The sequence below is a fragment of the Miscanthus floridulus genome, unplaced genomic scaffold (assembly GCF_019320115.1).
Source record: "Miscanthus floridulus cultivar M001 unplaced genomic scaffold, ASM1932011v1 os_1957, whole genome shotgun sequence".
NCBI lineage: Eukaryota > Viridiplantae > Streptophyta > Magnoliopsida > Poales > Poaceae > Miscanthus > Miscanthus floridulus.
Window position 1 is genome coordinate 816 of NW_027098008.1, and position 22,484 is coordinate 23,299.

At 44.4% G+C, this 22,484-nt stretch overlaps 2 pseudogenes; both read right to left on the reverse strand.

Moving 5' to 3' along the window:
* Nucleotides 1-5,981: 5,981 nt before the first annotated feature.
* On the reverse strand, nucleotides 5,982-16,305 carry LOC136534455 (cyanidin 3-O-rutinoside 5-O-glucosyltransferase-like; annotated as a pseudogene).
* Nucleotides 16,306-18,225: 1,920 nt separating this feature from the next.
* Nucleotides 18,226-19,876, reverse strand: LOC136534456 (zealexin A1 synthase-like; annotated as a pseudogene).
* Nucleotides 19,877-22,484: the final 2,608 nt, after the last annotated feature.

Consider the following 22,484-nt stretch of genomic DNA (forward strand, 5'->3'; position numbering starts at 1 on the left):
ATGAGGCACGAAGGCTGTATGACAGAATTTTCAATTCTAAACTTAATTAATTTTGAATGACGAAACTGTTGTGGAGTTTTTGTAGCTAGTTTTTTTTCTGTGGATTATAATATTGCGTCCTACTTCTAACGTGCATGATGCTAATTAATTTATATTTTGTCATACAGCCCTCGTGCCTCATAATTTATTTTGTAATCTTTTGCCTAGAATATGCCCTTAATGGGAGGCATACGATAAAAAAAAGGGCAGAACAATTCTTGATAAAAAAGTATGTTAGTTTCAGTCACCGGAGAAATGTATATATATAGTCACATGCCATAAATAATTATGCTAACAAAATCAACCGTTAATTTGCCTAGAAATGTATATATATAGTCACATGCCATAAAAGTCATTTGCACATTATCGAGTGCTATCCACTATACCACACACTTTTTACAGCGACTACAGAAGAGTCGCTATAAGTCGTTATAGCGACCGATCATCGGTCGGTATAGCCCTTTACCAACCGACGTCATTAGACGGTGTAAGTGGTGGCGGTATAAAGTTATACCGACCGACATATTATAGCGACTGATAGTTGGATGCTCTTAGTTATACCGACACTTGATCTGTCACAATCTTTACCGACCAATGGTTTGATGGTATATATCTTTTTACCGACCAACAATCCATCGCTATGTACTGACATGATTATATATAATTAATTTACAGTTACCATATAATTTCAAGCCTATTCAACATCCACACCAATCCACATTACTCATTAACGGCATAATAATCCATAACAATTCACGTTACTCATCAATCGCATGTGGTTAGATAAACATATCTCAAGTTTTCATTGAAGCCAACATTTGCACTTGTACCGTTGTACATCTTCACAAAAGAAAAGGTACATAGGCAACCTAGCTAGCTTGGTCAAGTGGCAGCCACAAGTCATATGTTGGCTTGCACAATCTAATTAGTTCACTACAAAATGCCTCAACTCCAATTACTCAAGCAAAATATCATCTGAGTATTTCGATTGATCTTGTTGTTGACATTATCCAACATCTCACAACCTCTAGGTCCTCCTAGCTGAACAAAGTCAAGGTGACATTTGTTAATAGAACAGAATTACATAAAGCTACAATACATCTCTGCATCGACTAAATCTAAGTCAAAAACGAATATCAAAATCATCTAGATTTCTGTAGTCTCTGTTGCAAGAAATGATAAAACATATATTGACATTTGTTGCTAGAACGTGTCATGACCATATTTGAAAATCAAGTTGTAACAGGAGACAAGAGGGTTATTCTTGTTGCCAAACGACAACTAAACATTTTCCATTCATTTATCTGACATAAGTTAACACTGGTTAAGATAAACCATTCTACCATATCTGTTTCATAAATGGTGAAAAAATACATGTAGAGGGAAGATTGATCTTGTTCATTTGATCTTCTGAGTAGAAGGGAGTTTAGCCTCTAGTTTTTTTTCATGGACACTATTTGTTTTCAGAGGCCTTAGTGATCGGAAGTGAAGTTTGAAAATGCATCTTGAAGGAGAAAATAGTTTGAGGAGCATGATAATATGGGATATTGACTTTTATGGTGTTTTCCTGGAATATGAAGTGGAACACCACTTGCAAGATTAGTAGCTTCTTGTCAGCCTTTGCATGTAGTAAATTATTGGCAATGTTCAGATGAATATGAGATGATAGGTTAATTCTATAAGGTGACCTTGAAGTGGAGCACCACTTGCAAGATTAGTAGTTTCTTGTTAGCCTTTGCATATAGTAAATTATTGGCAATATTAAGATGAATATGAGATGCTAGGTTAATTCTATAAGGTGACTCTGAAGGCCTGAACATTTACTATCCCCTGTTTTGGTTGACTAACCACACAGACCATATTTGGCCTCCTAGCTGGTGTTTTGCAAGCATATGCTACTGGAATAATATTTGTACTACTAAGTGGAATTCTGCTTTCCAATATTTACCAAATTTAATTCTGATTTTACTACTTCTAAAAATAGACATATATAATGGATTAATAGCTGGATCTTACAGGAAACTACTTAGATTTCAGTGCTTTTAATCTACTGTCAACACTCTATAGTTTGGAAATCAGCTGAAATAAACTTTAAGTCACTCAGAGGAGAAACATACCAGAAGTACCATGATTGGGTGTTGATGCCTTGCTAACCTTCATCTATCACAAATATCAATAGTTAGAAGTCTGGTCACTAATCACATATGAGAAAAACAGGAAACAATGACTAGGACAATTTATTACTCTATTGTATGGCCATGCAATCGGCAACTTAAGAGCGTCAGCCATCTTCTCCACACCAGTATAAGGGTGAGGCAGAATTGCATCCCTTTTGATCACAACATTCACAACAACTTCACAATAATTGCTTTCCAAGAGCTACACCTCCAAGAGTGGTATTACACCCAAAGCAACTTGCTTAGAGAATCTTCAAACATCATCTTCTGATTTGTAGCTTCTGGCATTCAGGTTCTAGGTTTCCAACTCATACGTGTGGTTCTCTTCTACTCGTAGCAACACCAAGCAAGGACAAACATACATACAAGCAAACAAAACAAGGAAAACTAAGAACAATACACCACACAAGATAGAAACAAACATACTAAAAGAGAGCTCATTACTAAAGTCACAAAGATCACAAGAAACGCCAAGAACAGTGCTACGATTGAAAAGAGACAACTACCGGAAATTTATATTATAAAAGAAAAGCCTACATGCTTAGTTGATTTTAACTAAACAAAACTGTGCAAATATATTAATTCAGATTATTCACTATACATTTTAATTGAAAGACCGAGCTGAATCTAGTCATGTTTTTAATTACAAAAATGTCAATGTCCTTTATTACCGATTATACTTTAACTTCTGAAACAAACTAACATGTGAGAGCATCTAATGGCGTGCAGCGTGTGTTTACACTAAGTACAATTAAAAACATATTCAAGGTAACAATTAACTAAATTAACATGTTATGTATAATCACCGAGATATAAAACCTATATTGCTATTAATTATAAAACTAATTATAAACATATTAATCCATTTAATATTAAACTATATATCAGGAAAGCATGTGACATGAAAACATTAGCACTACTGCATAGAGCGCAACGACACGAATCTAATGCAACAAGAAACTACTCAAAACGGATATCGAACGATTAAATGGCTGGATTATACTGTCGATGGCAAAACCGTAATTAACTGCGTCTTCTACCTTGGGAATCTGTATGCACAGAACATGGGCCATGGTCATGGAGGAAGCTGCTGCTCGCGCGGAGGGGCTCGGGGATGGCCGGCAGAGGGTCACCGAGCGCTGGCCGGCGGCGGCACAGCACCGAGCCTAGGGCCCGCCTGGAAGCGCGGGGCGCACAGCCCTCACGGGCGGCTGTGGCTGCACGAGGCGCTGGCGGCAGCCACGCCTGATTCTCGCGCGACGGGAAGGGGGCGCACGCTGGGGCGTGGGTGGGCACCCGCCCGCGGCAGCCTAGCCCGGGGTGGCGCGGCCAAGGCCGAGTTGGCTGGAACTGGCGAAGAAGGAGCAGCCATGGAGGTTCGCCGGAAAAGAAGAAAGAAGGGTTAGGGAAACAATGAACGAGCACTGATTCGCAAAAAGGAAGGCATGAAGGCGTAGAGGAGACCGATACGAACCTCAGGGTGGGGACGGTTTCTACAGGGAACGCCAGAGACGGCCGGAAACGCTTGCCGAAGGTTGGCCGGAAGTTTGTCGGAGCTTTAAGGTTTTGAAACTTCAGCGATAGATCTGGGAGGCTTGGCTGCTCGCAAAAAGGGTCGTACTTCTAAAACCAGCGTCCAGAGCTACGCCGGCACATATAAGGTCGGTGAAAAAATGAGATATTTATTATTTTCGGAATTATTAAATAATTTCTCGAATAAAATAATTTCACAAAGTTCAGAATTGATATTTAAGTCGTGAAAAATACTTCGAAAGCTCCAAAAATTGAGAGAAAATTCTCTGAGACATTTTAGGAACATGAGGAACTCAAATAAAGTATTTGGAGCCCATGAAAAGATATATTGGAGCATCTAAAAATTAGATTATGCTCCAAAAAAGTGAGGAAAAAGGTCGAGAGTAAGGCAAAAAATTCCCGGAAAGTTTTCATAGATAGATTGATGATGATGAACTCAAAGGAATGATTTGGAGCAAAAGAAGATGATCTTGGGATACTCCAAACGAAAAGATTAAGATTGAGAAAGCAGAAATTTGATTACAGAAAAGATAGACAAGCCGGAGAAAGATAAACCGACTTACTAAACGCGCTTTCAAACTTTTCACAATCACAACACATAGTCAAGCAACAAACAACATCACATCAACCAAGCCCATCGAATTATTTTTAGAAAAAAATTGAAAACCACATTATTCTACATCTAAACTTTCAGAAACTTAAACTAATATTGGAAAATTTCATATCAATATTGAAATCATTTACTTTACTTAGTGTTTTCTATGCACAACCCAAAATCAAAAATTTTGGGGTGTGATAACCAGCTTCTCTCCAAAATCTCCCTACTAGTCGTCTGCTTTCCTCTCTCGTGATTAAAAAAAAAACTCGACTGCGGGGGTACGACGACCACCGGGCATTTTTTAAGAAGAATGATGATCTTCTCAAATAGATCGAGAAAACCCTAGAAACCCCCGCTCCTATCCTGACGTAGCGGAATCTGTTGCCCCCCAGCCTAAAATTCACTCCCATGGGGAGTCGAACTTAGGACCTGAGGGGTGCCGCCGGAATTCCCTAACCACTTGGGCTACAGTCCTTTGGACTCTCTTGTGATTCACCTGACATTGCTCGCTCCGAGTTCTTGCTCGTCGTCTACCTGACGCCGGCCACCCTCTCCACCGCGCCCTACTGCAAGCTCTAGCCTCCCTCTCCATGACGTCCCTCACCCGCTTTCCTTCTCTAGCAACAGCTCCCGTCAGGAATGAGGAGCAAGCAAGCAACATCCTCTCTCTCTCTCTCTCTGCTACGTCCGTCCACCTTCCTCCATTGGCAAGCCTGCATATTATGAGTCTATCTGTTGCTGCTATCCTCATGCTCTAAGCTGGACACTTTGTGCTGCTCAGGGAGGCCCAGATCTGCACCCTCCTTGGATCTACGGCCACTATCGCTCAGCATATGGTTTTAGGATGTTGCATTTGTTTTTTATGTTGCGTCAGGAGATTTCTCATGGTTCGATAACAAATTCTAATGTTCAGTAGATGATCTCTCATGTTGCTGCAACAAAACTAGATGTTTCGTCACATGATTGTTGGTGCTCATGTTGCTGCAACAACTAGCATGTTTGGTGTTGCGGTATTGCCAGTGATGATTTTCATGGTGTGTAGTAGCAATCATTTTTATGTTGATTAGAGTGTTGCCATCTCTTTATTTTGATGTTGCAGTAGTTGGCTATTGGATGTTGCATTCTGCTGATTTTCCATGTAGCAAAACAGACTGAGATGTTACAATGATTGATTTCTCATGTTGCAACTTTTCCTCTTCTCACCTAGGTCCATGAATTTTTTTCGATCATCTGAGTTCATGAACTTTGTCTACGTCCTAGCCGCCATAAAAAGCTGGCCACATAGGACTCTGTGTGTGGCCGCTGATGTGCGCCACGTGCTCTTTTTTGTTTTATTTCATAAACTGGCTCAAACTTTGAAAATTTGTATAAAATCATAGAAGAATCGTAAAAGGGAAAAACAAGTTTTGTTAGACTCCACGTGAGTAGATCATGCAATAGATATAATATGGCATGCTTTTGTGTTAATTTTTTCTGGCTGTCATCTGTGTTTCTGTGTTTAATTCATAACTGCAGCTCCTGTGCTCCAATTGTGCTGAAATTTTTATAGTAGGCTACTCATGTAAGCTTGAGCTATGGTAAACACTTCAGCTTGAGTGGAGCATATATGACTAAGTTATTGATTTACCTAGAGTCTAGGACTCAGGAGCTTGGAATGTTTTGACAAAGTCACGGAGGTTTCTCTCTACAGACCCGCCTGTACTGGCTGCTGCTTGCGCCATCTCTTTCAAGCCATTTGTCCTTTCCCTTACCGCCACTGCTCTTGCTCCATCACCCATGACTAACTCAATGCACCTTGCCAGCTCTGTCCCTGTTACCACAGCATCGCTGTTTCGCCCTCCTCAGACTTGGAAACTATTTTAGCAAACAAGTCATGACTCATGACTAAAGTACAATTTAGGATATAATTGTTGGCTTGTTGCAGCATACTCCTATGTTTCAATCTTTTGCACTCACTCTACAGTGTAACTTACACACATGGGTGCAGCATAGACCCGTGAATGAAGAGATAATGACAAGCGTCAATAAATATTACGTACAAGCACTCTCTTTGCAGTTGCACATGTGCATAACTGCATATATAATTAAAAATGGCAAGTTTCTACTAGTATACAAATATCTTGATAGGTGTGATGAAATAAAAAAAACTATCTTGTGGGTGCCTAACAAATATCTGAAGATGCCTTTTCATCCTCGCGGCAGTACCTGAATATGGCAAGAAGGTCAACGATCCTCTTTCGATTGCACCTGCTTCATCTCCGTTGTGATGTGAGTTGTGACACAGCTTTAGACGCTGGCTTATTTGCACATCAGCCCTCCATATGGCACGTAGTAGCATAACCACCCTCTTCTGGGTACAACATATCCAATATAGATTTGGATACAAGCTGAGATACCTTTTTCAAATCTGTATTCCAATACGGATGATGTCAACTATCTCCGACAAGATACGAATGATGTCGACGATATTGCACGTGTACTCCCTCATGTTGTAATAGAAAGGATCCAAGTGACTTTCAGACAAAATGAGAAGTCTCACAACAGATCACCTTGTCCCTCACTAGTTAGGATGAAATAGTTCGGTTATTACTTTTCTTAGTTAATGCTGTTTGTTTTTCTCTAAAAAGCAATGTTGTTTGTTTTGGGTGAAACTAAGTTTAAAAGGAATCTCAATATTTCTTGCCAAAAAAGATAGAGGAGGGAGGAGGTTCATGATTAAAATACCTTCTATTTTGGTATAAATTTTAAACTATGGATCCCTTATATTATAGGATAAAGGGAGTATGATTTAAGTATTAGATATATTTATTTTGGTATTAGACATTGAATATCAAGACTCGAATGCGGATAGATCTGATCTGTAAATGGGATCGAATGAATACATATGGATTTGATATCTAAGGGTTGTTTGGTTCCTCGCACGTGGAACTCCATGCATTGGGCCTTGTGCATAGATTCCTAAAGATAAGGATGTTAAAAAACTCTAGCAAAGCCCCTACTTAGGGGGTGTTTGGTTCCCAGCTAGAACTGGCCATGCACGCTATGTCGTCGCCCTAAAAATGGCTGCCACACATGTGACGTGGTTTGGTTTTACACTAGCAAAATAAAAGTTGTGGGCTGTCGCACCTACATGCTGTACCAAACATCAGCTTTTGCATGCATAGCGCGCCACAAGTGAGGCGTGGCAACGCGCAGTGGGAAACCAAACACCCCCTTAAGCCCTCAAAACAAAATTTGAGGGTCCGAGAAAAAAACGAGCTCTAGTAGGGCCCCTACTAGAGGCATAAAATCTCTTTGTCGGCCCTCTTTCCTGGTGGGTGTGGAGGAGCCCACCGTACTGCCTTGCCCTTGCGTCAATCTTGCCAATTTAGTCATGAACGATGAACTTAGGGTACGTTTGTTTGCCAGGCCCAACTGGGCCACTGCACCCTAGGGCTGCACGCTCCCTAAAGCACCCCTTAGCCTGGCCCTGGGGGAACGATTTTTTTTCGTTTCTCCCGAGCGCCCCGAGCGGGCGCAACAGAGGCAGCAACAAGTGATTTCTGTCACCTCGGTGCCTCTTACCTCCTCCCCGTCTTCTCAACGAAATCACGAACCGCAGGCCGCCGCCGGCGAGCGAGCCACAGGTGCGGCCCACGCTGCCCTGCAGGCCACAGGGGTAGGCACCACTGCCGCGGGCGTGCAGGCCGCTAGCACCTCCGCCGCCTCACGCCATTCGTGCCGCTCGCCGCGCCACTGCCCTTCCCACTCCTCGACCTCTTCCTCGCCGCTTCACGCAGGAGCTGCTCCTCTTCGCAAACCGCTGCCCCACCACTGCGGCCAAGATCCAGAACCAGTACTTCGACCTGCAACTCGTCCCCATTGCGCTTTGCCTCGGGCAAGCAGGCCGCAGGCGTGGGCGGCGCCGCCCCGCGGGTTGAGGGAAGACGATGACATGCTCCCTCCCTTCTCCCTTCTCCCTTCTCCCTTCTCTTCTCTTCCTTTGTCTGTACCCTCTGTCTCTATGGCGCAGCCATGGATTGGATTGGTCACCGGCTGAAGTCCATGTCCTCAAGGTGTTTGTGCAAATGTCTCAGTGGTAGGTGCTGGGAAGAAGAAAGGGGTAACTCTACCGATGAGCTGATGCAGGATAGTCGTATTCGCTTGTGCAGCCTACCGAACAATATTCGGTCCTCAGCCTGGCTTAGCTTCATACACCGAAACAAACACGAGTAGTTGCACACGGTAAGCATGTCCCAATCCAGCCGGTCTCTGGCCAGCCACACGAGCCACCCTTGTCCAGGGAAACAAATACGCCCTTAGTATAACATCATAGAATAAATAAAAATAAAATATACAAAGTTTAAATAGAACAAAAAATAAATCAAAATAATAATATAAAGGAACAAAAAAGTTACGCCATGAAACATCACAATGGGGGTGGTGGGTGCTATAGAACAGTGAGAAAATACATCATGTATGAAGAAGGCTCTGTTTTCTTGAGAAAATGTCTTAAATCAAAAATATATTCAAGCGACGTCTTGTTTGAAGTTTTTATTGTAATATACAAAATAGAGCAATCATAATTCAATTTAGATACTCCGTTTGTAAACTATGTCTTTTTTAGTTTTAATAATAAATGCAGAGTTTTTGGTGAAACATGTTGTCCCACCCAACATACATAGTATTTAGGCCTCGAGAAAAAGAAAAAAGAAGAGATACGAAGGAAATATGCATGTGGGAGTGGGAAGGAGAGGGACCAAAAGTAACGTGGCACATTACCAACACCTCCACATTACAAATCCAGGCAGTCAAGTGCCACGGGAATCTCCACTGAACTCACGCCTGATTACCCCCCGCCCGAGAGGCCCTCCACATCATCCCGATGCCGCTCATCTATCTCGTGACACAGGCATCCCCAGCAACACATACATTTAATACAGGACCTCAACCACTGCAAAAGGTAATAGAAAACATGGGTGAGCTACACAAGAGCAGAGTTGGCAGATTCAACAATGTAATTTTTTTGCTTTTAAGAAAGGAAGACAACATAATGATGCATCCACCTTTCTGAATACCTACAGTATGACCATTTTGTGTGAAACTCAACCTTGCACTCTTGCCAGCACAAGCAAAGAGCATAAAAAGATTAACCAAAATTATATGTTTACTAGCAGTGCATGGTGCTTTTTATTTTCCCAGCAGAGCAGCATGTGTATTGGTCGAATCCTTCCATTTGCTCCTTTTTCTTTTAGGGTGACAGGCTACATTGTGATAATGCCATTATCTAGTTAGCCAAATATCCCCAAACAGTCCCAGCAGTAATAATATGCAAAACATCATACATTACTTTAATGACCGAGTCATTACTAGCAATATCTTCACAATTTGCAATAAATTTAAAGCCAATAGAAGCTGAGAAACATAATCCCAAACAATAGCCACGATTTCCTTTTTATCATTATTAATAAAGCACCAGGTCCCAGAATCACAAATTGTGGAGATTGCCGGTCCAAAAGACATGTCAATTTCTACGGTACTCCGAAGTCAATGTAGACCATCCATTTAGTTTGAATCTAAACGGTTAGGATGAGCTATTACCTCCTAGGAGCAGGTGCACAAATTTGGCAATGTAACATTTGCTTTAGAAACTGACAACGTAAACATGCATCCACATTTCTGAATACCCCTAAACCGTGCCCTCTTGCCTGCCCCCCCCCCCCCCCCCCCCCCCCCCCACACCCCATGAGCACCACTACCACCACAACTACTATTACAAACAAATCAATCTTCGTTTAAAAAAAACAACAAAGCAGTCACCAGAAATATCATTCAAGACATCATACTTTATTGGACTGAATCCCCTACTAGCATTATCTTCACAATTAGCGCCAATTGTAAAACCAGTACAAACTGAGAAACATGATCCCATAAACTGCTAGCCACAGCACATTCAAGAAACAAAATGACACAATGACTCATACCCATTACAGAAGCAACATTTTAAAAGTTTAACAGCTCCTCTTTTCACCAAACTATCAGCAGTCATTATTTTGTTGTAAGAAATCATAAACATAAGTCACAGGAGGGACATAGATTTTCCATAACAAAGAAATTTACAGAGGCTTGACACGTCAAAAAACGATGAGTGCGTACAATAGCCAAAATCCCCCCTTTATCATAATTAATAGAGCACGAGGTCCTGAATCCCAAGTTTTGGAGATTGTCCATTTGAGGTCCAACAGACATGTCAATTTCTACGGTACTCCGAAGTCAATGTAGACCATCCATTTAGTTCAAACATAAAACGGTTAGGATGAGATATTACCTCCTAGGAGCAGGTGCATAGAGTTGACAATGTAACATTTGCTAAAAAAAAGACAATCATGCATCCACATTTCTGAATACCCCTCAACCATGCCCTCTTGCCAAAACAGGCAAAAAAAAAGCAAAATGACTTATTTAATAGCAGGAAACATTGTACTTAATTTCCCGGCAGACCAGCGACAAAAATAAGAGCGTGTGCATTGGTCGAAGTCCTTAGGTGGTTTGCTTTCTTTTTAGAATGTCAGGCCATAATACTCATTCCTAGTTGCTAGTTGGTGGACCCCCTCCCACACACACACACAACAACAACAACTAGTGCAACAAACAAATTGTATTTAGTGCAACAAAGTAATAGAAAACAGAGACCTTTCCTTAACTTCGGGTAGAAACAGCAGCATCCCCAGGCCATGAAGAGGATAAGTGATAAGATTCCATTGACAAAAGTGACTTGTGTCCATTACTTAGCTGACATGCAGACGGTCATCAAGCCTCCCATAGACATCACATACACCACCTCAAGAATAATTGCCACAACAACCACCCAATTCTACCGAGATCTTTTTATTGGGCCTTCGCTTGTCCTGCCATGTACAGAGTCATTAGAAACATCATGAAGGGGAGGCAGATGACGATCAATTTTGCCTAGTTCTTGAAGGACTCAGAAAATGTCTGGTGCGTCCCAGGGATGCATATGCTATTCTTCGGAGCCCATGCCAGAAAATAGGTGGCACAATAGATGTTCAGGGATAAGGTCCCATGACAGCTACGGTGGCCACGCTATCCAAGAAATCTACAAGGCCTGTGAAAAGTAGCCAGGATTATGTTTTCTAACTACTACTTCTTTGGTAAAACAAACTGATCAATATGTACCTTCTTGGGTAAGGACCACTTCTTGTTAAGTGGGCACCGAGGCCCGCAGCAACCCTTCAAGACTGAACCGGTCCACACACAATATCCACAACACCCCAAGACTGTCCAGATCCAATCGTAGCACCACGCGCAGCAACCCTTCAACCCTTCCATGGTCACCCCGCAGCAACCCTTGCAGTATGAGATGGATCGGTTGCTAGGGATGCCTGTGTCACAACATAGCTGCGGGGAATTAGATAGATGTGGAGCTGATGTGGAGGCTGCGGGAATCAGGCGTGAGTTGCTTTTGTGGTGGAGATAATTGTGCCACGAGATTGTCGTTCATTTTATATTCTAGAGTTTGTAATGTCACGGTACCATCTAGATCAACCGTTTGTAATGTCATGCCATTACACCTAATATTCTTTGTCACTCACTGCCTATCGCCTAATAGTTTTGATTCAAACTAAAGTAGTTTATTTGTGCCGACTCATGAACAAAAGTCAAGTCTACATCGCCAAATACCGAAATCGTGAGGGAGCTATTGGGCTGTTGCAGCGTGCAACGGCACATCAGCATGCCACTGCCCCCTCATCGCTCGATGGCTTGAGAGCAAGTAATAAAAACAGTAGTAAGCAGGCTGAATACTGAGGTGGAGAAAGAAAAGGAGAGAGAGGAGAAGCAGGTTGTAAGCTTACAGCCGGTTTAACACAAGAACCAAAAAAACTTTGTGAGAGAGATAAGTGGACCATGTGTTAATAGTGAAGAGCTAACTACTATATGGATGGGTGGAGATATGGGCTGCAAAGATCCTTACAACCAGCAGTTGGCTATATTATTAACATTGCTCTGAAGGGAGGTTGACTGCTCATCAAATGGTCATGCAAACACACTACAATTTAATTGAAGCTTGTTGGGTTTGGCTCAAATAGGAGAGAGAGAGAATGCTAGAGTTTGGCTGTGAGTGAGGGGAACCCACTAATCTTTGTCCCTTGGGCTGTATTTATAAGAGAGGTGGGACCGTGGGAGAAGACAATCTTTCTACCAACCCCTATGTATTGCAAATTACTTGTAGGTCCTTAATCCTTACAACTAGGACCTTTTTCACAAGAATGGGTAGGACTGGACCATGCCTTACAAGAATGGGTAGGACTAGACCTTTTCTATAGTAGTGTGAGGACAGATCAAAGAAGTCCACAAATTTCATGGATCCGGTTACTTTTTTCACACAGGTCACAACCGAATTTCATTACGATTTTAACAAAACTACAACGTTCAGTATGATACGATCAAGCATAAATTAAAAATGCCACAACAAAATGGTTCCCCAATGTTGATCACCAGGGGTCAGCCATCACGAACAAAACATTAGCCAATAAGCAAAATGTCTAAGAACATCATACAGAACAGAGCCTCCAGATACATGGCCCAAGCCGCCACATCACGCAGAGACTGGAACTTCCAAAGAAAACTAGCCTTTGATCACCAAAAGGAACCAACTACTTCTCGCCTTGCATCTGCATCTCCAAATCGTTTTTGTGACCAAACTTAACCAACAAAATGAACCATCTGCCTCTCGTCTTGCACCTGCTTCTCCTGTGAAAGAATAGAGCCACCGTCTTGATAGTTTCCACGTCTTGAATAACCTGCGCCTCCAACTCGGATTTCTGAAGATCTACCCAATAAGTGATAAAAGAACACATCATACAAATGATCTCAGTAGGCGATTTAATCCTTTTGTTCTCAAAGCACACCAAATTTCTAATTCGCCAAATGGTCTAGTAGATGGCAGCTAAGCCCAGGGTGATAAAAGAACACATGTACAAATGGCCTGATTGCTGCAAGGGCTGGATCCGCCACATCAAAAAGCTAGCGACTATGCCCACAGTAGTCAGGCCTGCCTCCTTCAGAACCACTATCGTTTGGAGTAGAGGATGGATCTTCTTCTTGTCGGCATCAGAGACACACTCCTTCCAGCGGAAATCATCACGGGAGAGTACCCGGTGTCCTCCAATGACGCAGTCCCCTATCTGGTGTGCCAGCTATCGTGGGTTCGTAACAAGCATCGTGGTTGTCCATTGAAAGTCAATGTGTGGGTCTCCAGTGGCTTGGACACTCAAAACACGAAAGAGACACATCGATTTATCCTTGTTCGGCTCTGAGCCTACGTCCAGCAGTATAGTAAGCTTCGTGTTAGGAATGGCCAATCAAAGGATTACAATGGTGGAAATCAGAAGAGTTTGGTAGGGGATCGCTTGGTGCTATCAAAGTGTTCGTCGGTGTTCTTCCTCAGCGATTAAGAAACTGGCCTTCTCTAGCTAAGGTTCTCTAGTTCTCTTGGGAATCATCCCCCTTCTATAGCAGTCGTCCCTCCCCTTATATTCCAAGGAGGGCTGGTGTACGTTTGTTCTAGTCTATGGTCTATGCACATGGTGCATCAGTCCTCTGCCGCAGCATGGATGGACCTCGCCTTGTCGTGTAGGGAGGTGTCGACAAAGCCGCAATCACCTCCTGACGTCGCTGCCACCATTCTAGCATTTGATCGTCAGGAGCTGTCTACTGCGGCACAGCCTCCCCGGGTGAACCTTCTTGAGGTTTCCTTGGCTTGCAAGGGCCCCCGTTGGAGGGGCTGACGAGTGGGCCCTAGAGCCCTTTGCTCCTAGAGTTGGTGAAGTCCTTTGTCCTGTTGTGTCACAGGTTGTCTGACCTAGCCGAAGGAGTGGCCGACAGGGCCTTCGCGCCAATTGAACAGGTAGACGGCACTCGCGCCATATCTTTATGCTGAGGGACACTCGCTTTATGCTGAGGGAACAGTTCGTGTGCAGTGGCATCTTCTCCATTCCTAGAGCTGTAAAAACTCTGGTTGCTCGTGATTTTGTCGAACTCGTGATTCCAATACAAAGCCACCCCCGGACGCCCCGATGCAACAATCCAACCACGGTTGGAGACTGACAGGTGGACCAAATAAAAAAAAAGAAACAGCCAGACCGATGCTCTGCTATGCTGCAAACCCAAACATAATTGAGTGCTGTCTCACGTGGATAGTGAGCCGCTGACGTGGATAGTAAGCTGCTGACGTGGATAATGACTTACATGGATAGCTTAAATTAATGAAAAGATAATAACTATCATAATTCTATGTGCTAGTGAGCTAAGAGAGAGATATTACTAGAAGTAATTAATTAACGCATAGAGATGAAGGGATCCATCTTCCGATCCAGCTAATTTGGTTGTGCCACGAAAGGACCTGCAGATCAGTTGTATTCTCACTACGGCTTTATTTATACTGTTTTCGTCTTATGCAAAATGTGTCGGGACTCAGGAGCTTGGAATGTTTTGACAAAGTCACGGAGGTTTCTCTCCACAGATCCGCCTGTACTTGCTGCTGCTTGCGCTCTGTTTGAACCCCTTTATCCTTTCCCTTATCGCCACTGCTCTTGCACCATCACCCATGACCATGACCAACTCAATGCACCTAGCCAGCTCTGTCCCTGACAACACACCATCGCTGTTTCGCTCTCCTCTGATGCCAACCTCCCACTCTTCCTCGACCAAGTACGCATTCGTTGGCTGGTCAAACGAGTTCGGCACACCGACGATCGGCACGCTGGACGCCATGGCCTCCACCGTCGAGTTCCACCCGCAGTGCGAGATGAAGCACCCGACCGCCGAGTGCGACAGGACCTCCAGCTGGTCGCACCAGTCCACAACCATCCCCTGCTGGCAGTGGCATCTCTGGTTGTTCTCTGACTCCGAGCCCGAGCCATGGTGGCTGCTCTCATTGCCGTCGCCGTCGCTGACCCGTCCTTGCGCACCACCTGCAAGTATGGCCGCCCACACTGCCGCAACCCTGAAGCCACCTCGTCCATCTACCGCCTGGTGACCTTCGTCACGCTCCCAAACGACACATACACCAGTACACCACCGACCTGTCCGGGTGGGCACGAAGCCACCCCATGTACCTCTTCTTGTCGACGTCGTCGTGCTCGAACAGATGGATCCGTGCGTCCGTCGAGGACCCCACCATGGGGCCGACGGTGACCACATCCAGGCGCCGCTTCATCTCCGCGAGCACATCCGCCTCTATAGCTCCTCGAGTGTGTTGATGAGCACCTTGGGCCACCATTGGTCCATGCTCTCGAACAGCTCTCGGAACATTTCCATGAGGGTGCTGGCTAGCACGCTGCCTGTCATGTCGAGCAGGAAGGACGGGAAGTACCGGACCTGGATAGGATGGGCATGATCACCTCGTGCATGGGGTCGTCGCCGGCGATGAGCTTGCGGTAGCCGTGGAAGTAGGGTACTCGGTGGCGAGGACGGTGGCCGGCTGGATCCTGTCCGTACGGCAAAGGGGATACCATGGTCCCTCGCCTTGTCCACCATCGTGAACACGATACATGTGACCGGCCTCCCACCTAGGACGAAGCCGGCGACAATGGCGGAGAGGCTCTTGGCGGTGACGTGGCGCCTGCGGCCCAGTCCTCGGCGGCCTTGGGGCGGCGCCTTGTCCAAGCCGTCCGAGTGGGGAACATAGGAGATGACGCCATCGCTGTAGCTGCAGGCCTCCTCTGCCTCGCCACCTCCGGTTGATGATGGCGTGGGGAACAGGCGGCATTGGGCGGCTACCGGCACGGAGAGCGTGACGAGGATAGAGCGGACGTCGATGTGGATGAGCCGTGCGAGACGGTGAGCTAGGGCGCGTCATGGGTTCACGTGGCTCTGCATGCCGTAGGCCACCACTAGGAAATGGTGGCCATGGGAACTTGTGTGCTGCTGCTGCTGGTGTTCCTGCTTGTCGGCCATGGAGGCAGAGCGATGGGAGCTTTATATACGTACTAGTAGTAGAGGAAAAGAGTGGTTTGTTAGCTCAGAGTCCGGACACTGGGCAGGGTGTGTCATGTGCGGACGCCTGTTGTGGCTGGCATAGTTGCATCTGGATGCCCAGTTGCCCATGCGAAGCTTATCCACGCAGCAGACGTGTGACGTTACGTTAGCACACTAATTGCACTATTCCCTCCAGATCTATGGATTCAAATTTGGGGTCACTACCGAGATTGAACTGATGAAGAGTATTCGTAGAGATGGACCTTCCTATCACTACCAGTGCTAGACCCAACAATGATAGAACGAGAGAGTCACTATTAGGTCAAGTCATTACCCGCCATCTATCGAAGTTTGACCCCCTCAATTCACAAGCATTGCTCTAGCATCTAGATTGTGCAGCCCTTGCTGCATCTCGATGCCCATGAGGAGACTTGCCCGAAGATCCTTTTCCCAGCGTCATCACCGGATGGGTGGTGTTGGGGGAAGAAGGATGCCATGAGGGTGAAGACACACAAAGGTGTTCACTAGATTTGAAAACTTCAAGGATGAAGAACATGTGGTGTAAACACAGAAGACACCAACCATATAGCTGTTTTTATAGCCAAGCCTTGAAGACGAAGGAGGGGTGAACCGAAATGTCAAGATCAGTGACCCACGCGGGTCACGAGTGTAACAGACGGGGCGGGGAAGATAGGACGCATCGGATTCTTGGTTTGCATATCCTTATCTTTAACAGGACTTAGTGATACACAATATTTGGAAAGACAAAGACAACATGGGCATGTAGGCACACGAAGGACAAAGCCATCGGCTGGCTAATCACTCAAGTCCTTTGGGGGCTACTATCGGTGATATGGACCTAGGGTACCTCACTGCCCATGTGGGAGCTCGCTACAACTAGGGTAGCCCGAGGATGGCGAAGATGAGGCCCAACTGAGACAGGGTACATCATCGTACTTGGTGGATAAGCAACCTGATGTATAGAGCTTGGTGACCGGAGCGCATGAGGAATCACCGATTGTGTACATAGATTTCCTTGTAACAAACTAGAAAACCTTCATGTAAGCCGATCGGGACTCAGATTGTAACCCTACCTTCCAAACTATGTAAGGCCGGGTAGGGAGCCCCCAATCGGTATCTCAACACAAGTTCATATATACCAACTCTAGACAACTAGATATCAGTGCTCCTGTAAACACGGAGCATATGAGATAAGAGATCTTCTCAACTAGACGTAGGGTACCCTGTAACTGAACTTGTATGAATCTGTGTCTTATGTGCTACCCACCTAATTCCCTATACGTGATATGCTGATCTGCATTGCCGGAGCCGTTCCCTCGTACACTAGGAAAATGCTAGCAACCCATGTGAGGAACTTGAGTGGACAAGTTATACAAGAAGAAATCCAACCAAGTGAGCTATGTTTGTGTACGAGTACACCGTAATTCGAGTCCTTCACTTTTGTTATATATAACCCTTACAAGAAAATATATGAGTAGAAAATCGAAGAGTGTTTATAATAACAAACATGGTCAAACCGAATGGATTTTTTTTCGGACCATGCCTAAACATGTTTTTCATTAAGAAGAGAAAGATACAACAAAAGGTCCCACTAGGCCTAGACTTACCATTTACAAGACTAGTCTCACAATTCAGGAATCAAGGACGGTCTCCCACAAAGTTCATTTCCCCTTGTATTACAAGCCTTGACTGGATTGACTTCCTGTGTTGTGAAATATAAGGGATTTTTAGGTATACAAGAATTCTAGCTCCCTTGTATATTTTATTTCAGAATAGAGACGATAGAGATTGTACATAGACGACGCACCAAATTTATATCCCAATATCATTAACAAAGCCCGTAATACTGTTTCATGCAGCGTATATATTCCGTTGGCGTTAATTAGATATGCGGGTGACAGGGTGCAAAAGCAGGCCTGTCTTTTTCTTCCCAACCAGTCCTGCAGCCTCCCAAACGTCGACATCCTTAGGCTCCACTCCGCTCGGTAGCTTCCAATCGAAGTGGTACAGAAGGCTCGCCAGTGCAAGCTCGATGTTGGCCAATCCAAGGTTTACTCCTGGACACATTCGGCGGCCAGACCCAAATGGGAGAAACTCATAGTCTGTCCCTTTGTAGTCTCGGTTGGTGTTCTCGAACCGCTCTGGCTTGAATTCCTCAGCATCTTCCCAGTACTTGGCGTCCCTGCAAATGGCCCAAACGTGGACGAACACCCATGTGCCCTTAGGAATGTCGTATCCCATGACCTGGCATGTCTCACGGCATCTGCGTTGGATGATCGGCAACGGGCAGTGCAGCCTGAGAGCTTCCTTCACCACACACTTGAGGTAGCTAAGGTTTGCCCTGGCGAGATCGTCCTCGGTGATGGTGGTGGTTTTCCCCTTGAAGGCCTCCCGGACCTCGGCCTGTGCTCTGGCCATGGTAGCCGGGTACCGGATTAGCTCTGTCATGCACCAGGTCAGCGTGGTCGACGAGGTGTCGCTGCCCGCGCCAAACAATTCCTAGCAGTAGAACAAATGAACGCAGCAATCGATCATACATATGTGCACCAGCGGCACCAGATGATAATCAAGAGAATAAGACGGCGGAGGAGAAGAAATTAAGGCCCAGTGATGAGAAATTAGGAACGCGTACGACTTACAAGCATGAGCCCCATGACGATGTCATCGGTGAGCTCGATGGGCAAGCTGGCCTCTTTCTGCAGACTGAGCAGGACAGATATCAAGCTCTCGTTTAAAGCCTTGTCACCCCGGTCCATGGCTTCCTTCATCTCGCGGATGATCTGCCCAACGATGCGCGTCATCCGGTCGCGGCACGCCATCGCTCTGCGTGGCGCCGTGCTAAGATTCTGCAACAGCCTAGATGACGGGAAGATGTTAGCTACGCTTAGTTCCTGATCATCCCGATCGCAGTGCCCAAGGCATCCAGGTACTCGTCCTGATACTTGCACCGGCTGCCGATGGACTCCCTGACGAAGGTGTCGTTGACAAAGCTAGAGATCATCTTGGACAGGTCGACCACGGTGCCGGCAGCGGCGGACGTGGCGAGGCTCTGCATGAACCGTGCCACCTCCTCCTCACGGATGCGCTGGAACGAGTGCACGCGGGCGGTGCTCATCAGCTGTAGCATGCAGAGCTTGCGAAGCTGGCGCCACTTCTCGCCGTAGCTCCCGAACACCAGGCACCCGTTGAAGGTGAGTATGCCGAGGGTGCTGTTCCTGTGACGGTCAGCGAAAGTGATGTCGTGCGTCTTGGTGATCGCCTGCGCAGCCTCCGGCGACGACACCACCACCGTGGGCAACTCGCCCAGCCAGAGCATCATGAGCGGCCCGTGCTTGTGCGCGAGGTCGCGCATTGCCCGGTGCGGCAATGGGTTGCTTATGAGGTGGTGCATGCTGCCTATCAACGGCAGCGTCCATGGCCCTGGGGGCAGCTTAAGCTTTTTTGGCTTGGTGACGAGCAAACACTTGATGAGCTTGGAGAGGATGACGGACACCACCACCACGCCCACGGCCACGAGCACCTTCTCCATGGTGGCTATACCTACTTTAATTGCGTGTGCTCGACCTTTCTGTTTAAGCCCGTTGGACATGACGGTGGCGACCGTGGCTAAATTTATATATATAGACTAGGAGTGGTAATAGGGTAAGGACGAAATGCATCTTCATTTTGAATTTTTACATGTTGTGCTGGCGGCTAAGACTAAGGATGAAACCAGGTCGGTACAGACGGATACCAGTGATCCTGAATTATTTCCCATATTTCATATTATATCCTATATTTTTTCGGATCATAGAACCAGATACGGATCATTCGAATATTGATATCTATCTCATATACATATCAGAAATCTGATTTTGAGTATTCGGATTAAGATACGGTCGGATATTAAATGTTTGGATTTAGAATGTGGCTGTCATGGCACATCTCGGAAGATGCATGATTCCAATTAAAGGAAAGTTGCTGGCAAGATGGATGGAGTACATATATATTTGTGTCCCATGAGGAAAACAATAACGCAATTAAAGAACAAGCGACAACCTTCTAGACGGTGAAGGATGGCTATACTACCAGGCATTAGTTACACCATTTGATAACACATCAATGATAAAACTAGGGGATCATCGCCTTGCACCATAAAACTTACAAAATAATTTTATTATTTTGAAGTTATAATTTTAGCATTTCCATTGACTACCTATGTTCTTTGATCCATGCTTTGCTCAAAGCTTTTTTTTTATCTAAGGAACAAATATATTTTTTATTGCAGACATGACATATAACTTATTCCAAAATGAGAAATAACTATGAGGCACGAAGGCTGTATGACAGAATTTTCAATTCTAAACTTAATTAATCTTGAATGACGAAACTGTTGTGGAGTTTTTCTAGCTAGTTTTTTTCTGTGGATTATAATATTGCGTCCTACTTCTAAAGTGCATGATGCTAATTAATTTATATTTTGTCATACTGCCCTCGTGCCTCATAATTTATTTTGTAATCTTTTGCCTAGAATATGCCCTTAATGGGAGGCATACGATAAAAAAAAGGGCAGAACAATTCTTGATAAAAAAGTATGTTAGTTTCAGTCACCGGAGAAATGTATATATATAGTCACATGCCATAAATAATTATGCTAACAAAATCAACCGTTAATTTGACGTGGTTAATAGTAGGACTGCAGATTTTAAAAAGAAACACGGTGCTATTTGTTTTTGCAATCTTTGTAAGACCTGTGTATTTTTCTTCGCGTCGTGTGACAGCTGTGATGGAATATTTTATTGCGTGTTTCTTAATTTTCTTCTCATTTTCTCCTCTTATTTTGTTTGAACTACTCATTTTTTATTTATACATATCTTAACCAGTAGGGGCTTCCCTGACGGTTTCGTCCGTCATGGAGAAAAAGTTGCTGGGGTAGTGTCATGACTTCTAATAAAAGATCATTGAAATAGACATATATAATTATATACTCTCTTTGTTCCAAATTAAGTTAGCTTCTAGAATTGTCATAAGTTTAGCCAAAGTTATAGAAAAGTGCATTAATATTTAAGACACTAATTTAGTATTACTATATACATCATGAAATATTTTTTACTATATACTTATCTGGTGTCATTTTCTGAAATTGATTTATTTTGGGACGGAGTGGACTATACTCGTGCACCCAGCATCTCTGAGCGTCGTTGAAATTCTCGATTATTAGTTTATTTATCAATTAGTTTGTCCTGCCCCAGATAACATATTATTAAAGTTAGCATATGCAGCTCGTGGCTGATCACTCCTGATTGATCAGTAATGGTCGATCGATGCCACCTAGCACAAACATGCCTAGTAGTATTATCTTATTATATACTCTCTAAAACATTTAAAAAATATATATACTCTCTCCTCGTGTAGTTTTTTTCGAAGACTCCTCGTGGATTCAGGCGAGAATAGTCAAGGCGTCTGTTCCACGACTAGACGCCCCGGCCCGATGCAACAATCCAACCGCGGTTGGAGACTGACAGATGGACCAAACTAAACAAACAGCCGGACTGATGCTTTGCTAGAGCTGCAAACCCGAACATTATCGAGTGCTATCCACTATACCACACACTTTTTACAGCGACTACAGAAGAGTCGCTATAAGTCGTTATAGCGACCGATCATCGGTCGGTATAGCCCTTTACCAACCGACGTCATTAGACGGTGTAAGTGGTCGGTATAAAGTTATACCGACCAACATATTTATAGCGACTGATAGTTGGATGCTCTTAGTTATACCGACACTTGATCTGTTACAATCTTTACCAACCAATGGTTTGATGGTATATATCTTTTTACACCAACAATCCATCGCTATGTACTGACATGATTATATATAATTAATTTACAGTTACCATATAATTTCAAGCCTATTCAACATCCACACCAATCCACATTACTCATTAACGGCATAATAATCCATAACAATTCACGTTACTCATCAATCGCATGTGGTTAGATAAACATATCTCAAGTTTTCATTGAAGCCAACATTTGCACTTGTACCGTTGTATATCTTCACAAAAGAAAAGGTACATAGGCAACATAGCTAGCTTGGTCAAGTGGCAGCCACAAGTCATATGTTGGCTTGCACAATCTAATTAGTTCACTACAAA